Raw genomic sequence first — 8,877 nt, 5'->3', positions numbered from 1 at the left:
TCCCTCTGAAACAGTATATTCCCTGTAGCTCAAATCAAAACCAAAAAGTAACAAAAAAAAGGAATGAGATGTCTCATTCCTTTTTACATAGGGATAGCAATTTGTTACTTCAGATAGAATGACTCTATCTATTAGAGATGGTAACAGATACGTTATCAATTAGTATTCCAGCATCCACAACATTTTTCTTAACAGATGTTAAGATGGCTCATAAGTTTCTGCAGTTCCAGCTCAATCTGATTAGTTGGTGACTTAAAATGCTGAACCAAAGTAGCATCTTTTGGTTTTTAACCATTTATTGATCAAAAATTTGTTGTTGGTGGTTTAATTGTAGATTAATTATATCCACAATACAGAAATGGGTGTAGCCAATTCATAAACAAATCTTTAAGAGCAAGTATGGGTGGTTGGGCCACACTCAACGCAAACCCTTCAGCGAAATCGCACATGCCGAATGGCATCTGTAAAGAAGAAGAAATCGCGGTCGACCAAAGGCTACATGGAGAAGGACAATAAGCAGAGAATCGGGCATATCTTTCAGTTAACTAAGAGCTATAGCACTAGCGCGTAATAGAAACAGTTTGAAATCTTTTGCGATTAAACTAAATTCTTTAATTTGTTTTTTTGAACATGACAATAATAATAATAATAATAATACAGAATTGGATTCATGCTAGAGTCATCAGATATTCAGTAAATTATAATTCTGCTCCGGTTTATTAGCGATTGCAGTAAATCGTAACAGTCTAACAGAAGTTTCAAGAAAAGAGATAAATAATTTATTAATTTTAATTTCAATTTAATTAAATATAATTTTAACTTTTTAACTCATTTATTATTGACATTCAGGTATTTTTATAAATTTCATGAAAAGAAATTCTGTACTTAAATAAATAATAAAATAATGTCTTCATAAAAGAGTATGAGGAAAGGTGAAAAAAAATTAATTTCTCTGAAGACTTTTGTGAGATCTTTTATTTTTAATTTTATTTGAATTAAACCACAAATTGAATCAAAGACGTTGAAATTGAAATGTCTTGAGCAACTTTTTGATTTCCACGCTTGTATGTATTTAAATTAAATTTTCTTTTGTTTGTAGCCGCGGGTCTTTTGTGTTAAGAAGCAGTTCCGTCAATCCCAAGTAGCACAAAGGAAATGAAACCACAAAACCGTATAAACAGAAAGTTTGTACGATATTAAGATTCGTGGAATTCACTGGGAGATGGGAGACTGGGAGATATGTAGACATGCAGACACACTGACACTAAGACAGTAAGACAGAAGTTAGTAAGATACATTAAGCAAAATACTTGGTTACAAATAAATTAGCAAACACGTTGTAATAAGCGTCTGTAACGAGTATAATAAATATGTGCGTTCACAGTTAATTGTGTAAATACACTTTTCAGTTTCAGTTCAGTTCAGTTCACTTCGAAACTTCTATCCAAAGCAATAAGAGTACATATGTAAATGCATACTTAACTACAATTAAATATGTATAGATACCAGCATTTATTTTTGTATGTTTCGTTTTATATGTAGGCTAAAATGGATGAGTGTAAGAGTGTGTACATTGGCCGGAAGCTCCTGCAACTTTTATTTGACTTTAACTTCGTCTCATTAATTTTAACAAATACAAGAGTGAAATAGTTCGTAAAAGACAAAAGCCCTCTGAAACCCTAACCCCCACACATGATTTTTCATATGTAGAGTGAAATCCACTTGCACGCCCACACCTATTCAGATACCTGCTTAGCGAACATGGTAGGCACGGCACATTCATTTCGCATACGCATAGAAAACGTAAATCAGACGTAATTGTTCGGGACCTGAACATTTATGACCCGTTCCATTTGATATAAATGACAGCAGCCTGTTTGCTTTGCTTCGGAGGTTTCAGCCGGAATTGTGTGTGGTAATTATTTTAAATTTAAACAGCTTTGGGTGCTGTGGGATATGGCAAATTGGAAGTGGTAACAGCTAAAAAATATGCTACACATTATTAGCACCTGTGTGCAAATATTTGTTTCCCTCCAAGTTGAGAGTGCAAGATTTCCTTCCAATGCGTAGCATCTTAAGTAGAAATTAGGTTTTCTTTTTGGTAGCTTAGAGGCTAGGACGTTTAGACTTAGGTTTAGGTTATGTACACATTTGTAATGCAATGTAAATGATGTAAAAGATTAACTTAATGACTTTTTGTTGCCATCCGAAAGTATAAATAATTTTTTTTTATCAGAGTTCGGATCCTTTTTGAATACTTAGATAAAAATATTTTTTTATAATTACTTTAAGGAATATACATAAGAAAAATTGTTATAAGAATTCAAAAATTCTAGTCACATTCTCTATTACAGGTCAATATTTAAAAGATGTACAAGTAATTAGATTAGTTGCCTCTTGTAGAGAGCTGTCAGGATTACAGTATAATCTTGAATATTGAAGATAATATTGAATATTAAAGATAATATTGAATATTGAAGATAATATTGAATATTTATTGCGCCACTGGCGTATTCTTTCCAGACAACTTCAATTTCTCTTTTCATTTTCTGAGAGAATTTCATTTGATGTATTAAAACTTATAGGAGTTATGGTTAGCCAAAAATGCAATTAGTTGAAAATAATAAAATTTTGTTGTTGCAATTCACTATTGTTCGAAAAGAAAACTCTGTTGAAACAGTAGTTTTTATTAATAAAATAGTTGCTACCGACAAATCATAATTGGCTTTAAAATCAAATTTAATAATAATAAGAATTATCAATGAAATTAAATGATTTGGGAGTTAATGCTCTTCCAACTAGACTAAGGTCAATTGACCATAGTGAGTTCCTAAAAAAAGTTTAGGGAGCATATGAAGAGCGATGTTTTGAGAGAAACCAAAATAATGACTTTTGCAAATAATTGTAAAGTATACTTAAAAAATCCGCTAATAAAGTGGAGTAAAAGAGTAAAAATTTTACTCTGAAATTAATTATTTTCATTAATTATATTTTTAAGTAATTTTAATGTGGTGTGAAATATTTTCTCCATTGGGAATTTGCTCATAATACCTGTAGACAGTAGCAACTGTAGACCTGTAAAAAGTGATAAAATATCATTGTTGGAAGCTTGAGATCGCCTACAAGAAAGCATTTGGGTTATTATTCCTTGATTACTCATTAGATATTTTAAAGATCGGGGTAAAGATCAGTTTAAAGATCAGGTTTTACCACAAAAACTTAATGTTTAATTATATGAATTTTTGGGCGGGTTCGGACACCGCTTAATATCCAACAATAGTGATTTTTAAAATGTCTATTGCTTTATTTTTACGTATATAATTTTTTTGGAGAAGATCTGACAGGTAAAGAACCTATTAAATTGAAGTTATGGTGTTAGGTGCTAACAAAAAAATTCAACAAAACTTAAGTTAATTTTTTTAGTTTGTATGTATAATTTTTGGAACTTTTCTATTTTAAGGTAAATTTCTTTTTAAAAAATAAAAAAGTATTAATATATTTTGAATATATATAAAGTTACCATAAGATATTGGAAAAATCCTTATTATTGCATACTTGTGAAATTATTAAAAATCATACCTTTATGTTAATATCTATTTTATAGTTATATAGAAAATATATTAGGTAGGGAGGTTTCGAAAAGTATTAAACTAAAACAAAAATTATTCTTATATTATTTTAATTAACTAAATACTATTGTATTCAATTAATCATAAATAAATTTTTGAGACTGCAAGTACCAAGAGCTGAACTCCGACCCTACCAAATTTGAGGCTTAGAGTCAGCATTCATTAGCCAATTGACCCAAAGCCATACTTGATTTGTATGTACGCACTTTTTTCCTGGAGTTTTGTTAATTTGCTGTGAAAGTTTATCAACAAATTTACTTTCCTTGTTATATAAGAAGTATATAATATATTACAAAATATACATGTAATATACATACATTAAAAAAAACCTAAAGAAAACATTTTTAGGTATGTAGAGAATATAGTTAATCTACACGTAAAATTTGTCCGGAATGTGCAATCTGCCCGACTTTTAAATAGTAAGGATTTAATTCAATTATTAAAAAAGTGAATTTAAAAAAATGGATTAATATGAAATAAAATATAAAAAAACATTAAGTAAAATATACTGAAGTAAAATGGAATCAAATATACAAAACAAATTGAAAAAATAAAAAAAATTTATTAAACCTTTAAAAAGTTTTAATTTTTTCTGTTTCTCGAATCCTTTCAAAAGCAGCTGTTGAAACTTACATGATTTGAGGTATTACGAAACTAGCTTTGAAGGATATTATACTAAGTCCACCTGACCGACGTTGTTTAATCTGAGGTTTTTATTTTATGTACTGACATCAGTGTTTATGTATTTGTTGAGTGGGTTCGTAGGCAATAATATCAGATAATTAAAAGTAGCCCAAGTTTGCTTCTTTTCCATAGGTTTTTCTCTTTTCTTTAACTGACACTAACTGACAAGAATGAAATCCTGCCGGCGACAACTCGGCAAAAAACATGTAAGCAAATAGAAGAAGTGAACAAGGACGCTTTCACAGTCTTACAATGCCTACGGGTTTAATAACCATAATAACGCAAACATCATCGCATCAAGGTTAAATTAGGTCAAAGACAGCGCGGTAGTAGGACAAGTTGAGCTGGACGGCGAATCTAGTCCACCAAAGTGACAGAATAAAAAAGACAATACGAAAATTACAGAAATGTGAAAAACCAACAAAATATGGAGGAGAAAAACTTAAGATTTAAGAATATAAGTGATATGAAAGGGGGAAACTTTTTTCCAAATAAAAAAATAAAAACAAAATAAAACGTTTTTGCAAAGGCGAAAGGCAACTTCTATTCGGGAAATCCCTCATCAGACAAAGGAAAAAGGAAAATGCTTTTATTTTATTTGCGCAATGTTTTTTATTTTATGTGTTTCTTCTTCTAATATTATTGCCTGCTACATTGTGTTCGTATGAGTGTGTGATTGTGTGAGTGTGCTGTTAAGTGCATGTGTGTGATGTGTCCTGCCTAATGAAATTGTCAAATTGTATTCGTAAGAGCTTAAAGTGTTGCTTTAACTTTACGGAATTAGTATGTAACTGTCAACCACACAAAAATGGCGTCATATTGTCTTTAGTTTCACTTTGTGTGTCATGTCCTCTCTCTCTCTCTCCCTCTCTACCCAGAAGTATTCACACTTCAGATTAAACAATTAGAATTTTACTCTGAGATTAATTCCTTTTATTATTTCGTATTTTTAATTAATTTTAATTTGCTGCGAAATACATTCTCCATTGGGGATAATTTAGTTTCATTTTAAAACAATTTTCGGACAGTTTTTATGGAAAGGCTTCAGTATATATACGAATAGGTATGTGATTGAGGTAAATAAAAAACCTATAAAAAATGTTTAATTTAAATTTCAGGATTCATCTATATTATTATAAAATGTTGTATTAAATACTTAGTCTTCGAAAATAATTTGCTCTTCTGCTTAAAATTTTAATTAATTATGTTGAGGCTAGTTGAGTCAGTGCACTTTTATTCTCTATTAACTGCGAGGTTTCTTCAAAAGCCCTCTTTGCGCTTTGATTAGATTATTGTTTATCACTTCATCAGACTAAGCAATAATTGACCTCAGTCAGATCTGCATACTTCCTCGAGGAGCCTGTAATCATTCTGAGATTTGATAACGCGGTGTTGGTAAGTCTTTCAGATTTCGCAAATAATTTTAGGGCTCTATCCTTTATGTATTTTTTGATGGGAGAAATTTCATGAAATTTAAGAAATTCAATGATTTATTAACAAATACATATAAAAGCAAGCTATTTCGACAATTTTAGTATTTACCAATCGTGGTAATTATGATTTTACTACGGCTTATAAGCTCAGTCATTTAGCTTATAAATATATGACTGATATGAAAAGCATGCCGCGAATCTAACCTCAAAATTTATAAAAATTAAAGCCTTCCTATAAGTTTAAAAGCTGTTACTGAGCATGTTGTTAAATAAGTTGAATAAAAGAGAATAAATATTAGATACGAACTATCTAATAGTATATAACAGCAAATAGTGTTTTTGATATTATAAAATAAAGTATATAGTATTTATATAGCAACACTAAACTTTGTAAAAGAAAGAGAAGTTAAGTGGAAGATGGAACAAAACCTCTTCAATTAGCTAAAAAAGCGGTTTTGATTCCACAATTCCTCATTATTTTATAGTTTTATATTTATGCAATACTTTAAAATCAAATACCTTATGTTCTAAGACAAGAATATCTCTGTATAAAAAAATTGAAGATTAGTCGGTATAGTTGACCAATTTACTTAGAACAATGGTGTTCACTGTGACACCATTGTTTAACGTGGAATTTTAACTTTTTATTTTTGAATCCGTTTTATTAAATGATGATCAATCCCAGCACTCGAGAACAAGAAAAACAATAACATCAGACTACTATTGCATGTTGTTGAATCGATTGAATAAGGAAATCAAGTAAAATATGCCAACATATGTCGAAAAAAAAAATTTTGTGTAGGATGACGCACCCGCTCACACTTTAATGAAAACTACGCAAAATTAAATGAATTATTGCTTCCTCACCTATTCTCGGCAGAAGCGGTTTTTGTAATAGCAGGTGTAATTCCAATAGATCTTCAAGCAAAGGAGCGCCAAAGAGTATACAACAGGAAAACAAACGGTGATTATACTCAACAAATGGCAAGAGAAGATCAGGACCAAACCATCGAAATGTGGCAACAAAGATGGAACAATAGCACGAAAGGAAGATGGACAGCTAGATTGATACCAAATATAACCACTTGGCTCAAACGGAAATCGGGAGACACAAATAACTATCTCATTCAGATGCTGACCGGACATGGATACTTTTGTAAGTACCTGTGCCGTATGGGAAAAATGGATTTGCCCGACTGCATTTATAGTGATGGGGACTGTGACGACGCAGAGCACACCTTCTTTTACTGTAACAGATGGCTCACAAATAAAGAAGAGATAATAGCGCAGATTGGACATATAAGTCCCGAAAACATAGTGGAAAAGATGAAAGCGAACTCAGAGAGTTGGCGAACGATAGAGTTATATGTGATTCAAGTTCTCAAAACGAAGAAATTAGATCTAGAAAGGAGAACTAGAAACTAGAATAAGAAATATAATAAATAGAGTGGACACCAAGAAAATGCGGTGAAAAGTGGTGGTCTGGACGCAGATCGAAAATCAAGAGAGCATGGCTTGAAATGTCAACATAAAAGAGACCCTCCTCGAAGTAATGCGAAAGCGGTTCCGAGGGGGAATAAGCCTCGCTGAAGAGGGGGTGTTTTAGTCCGTATACTACATATTAATGTTAGGGAGTCGGGCACACCATTCCGACGACGGTCGGTTAGACGGTGCATAAAGCATTCCACCTCCTCACCACAAAAAAAAAAAAAAAAAAAAAAAATTATTTCCTCACCCATCGTATTCTCCAAATTTGGCTCCCAGTGACTATTACCGATTTTCAAACTTGAAAAGGTGGCTCTAGGGAAAGAGATTTGTATCAAATGATGAAGTGGAATGGGAAGCTGAGGTATATTTTGGGGGCCTTAATAAATCGTATTATTTAAAAGGTCTCCAAATATTGAAAGCTCATTGAACTCGGTGTGTCGAACTAAAATATGACTATATTGAAGCATAAAATATAATTTTCAAAAAAAATGCGTAGGCTGGGTATTTATAAATCCGCCTAGTAGATATTTGGCAATATCATAGATGGTATGCTCAACCCTAGAAATACTTTTCCTATTATTGTTCATTTACAAAATAAGTTAAATATTTCTACTGTATTATATAAAAGAATATGATGATGGGTATTTGGCAATACTCGAAATAGCTATATATAAAAAATAAAATTTTTGTTGTTGTAGTTCACTACTGTTCGAAAAACTTCATTATAAAAGAATATAGTATTATTTAAAATATCTTCATATTAAGAAATTAAATAAAATTAATCAAGAAAAGTTAGCGTACAAGACGAGTAATAAAATAAAATGACATTGTTCCAGATCTCCAAGAAGATATTCTCTTTTCCAAATCCTTAGGTGTGCAATTTTTTTTTATTCCAATCCTAAAGGAATACAAAAACGCTCTTATTTAAATTCTTATCATAACGGGCTCAACGTGCTGTACTAAGAATTGAATAAATTTTTAACTTATCTTATCAGTGAGTTGGACGTAATAAGGTTATTTGAGCATCAATTGCCAAAGGAGCTCGTTCCAAGTATAACTACTCAGAGTAGCCAATATTTCACTGAAATGAAAATGTTTTCTACCTCCTGGTACGCTCTTTTGAAATTGAATTTTAACGCTACATTGACAGCAGTGCACTGTAAAAAATATTTAATATTTGACATGAAAACACTTGACGCGTGCTGGCAAAGTGAGTATATTTTTCATTGCTTGCAGTGCAGTTTGGGTTTGAAGAGAAACGATTTTTTCGATTTTTTCGCTGGATGAAGGATTGTAAAGAATGGTTGAGATATTTTTAAATAAAGCGCATAAAATATGCAACAATATTTGCTGTGCGAAATGAAAATAAAAAGATATAAAAGAAAAATATATAAAATAGCTGAAATAAATCCAAAAAAACCTAAAGAAATTGAAATTGATGAGCGAAAGATAAACTTAATAATTTAAAAAAAAATTGTATTTCACTGTAATAAATCTTGGAAAAAAGTTTTAATTTATTCATGTTGTTCTGCCTTGCTTTTGGTAGAGTTTTTACGTTTTATTACTTTTTCTTGATTGGCACAAAAAAGGGATTTTGCATGTTCTGGCGAGCAAAAACTTTCTTTCCCATGGATTACATGTTA

Source organism: Teleopsis dalmanni, chromosome 2, assembly GCF_002237135.1.
Source record: "Teleopsis dalmanni isolate 2A chromosome 2, ASM223713v2, whole genome shotgun sequence".
NCBI classification, from domain to species: Eukaryota; Metazoa; Arthropoda; class Insecta; order Diptera; family Diopsidae; genus Teleopsis; species Teleopsis dalmanni.
The sequence above is the reverse complement of the archived record's forward strand: the minus strand, read 5'-3'. Positions refer to the sequence as shown.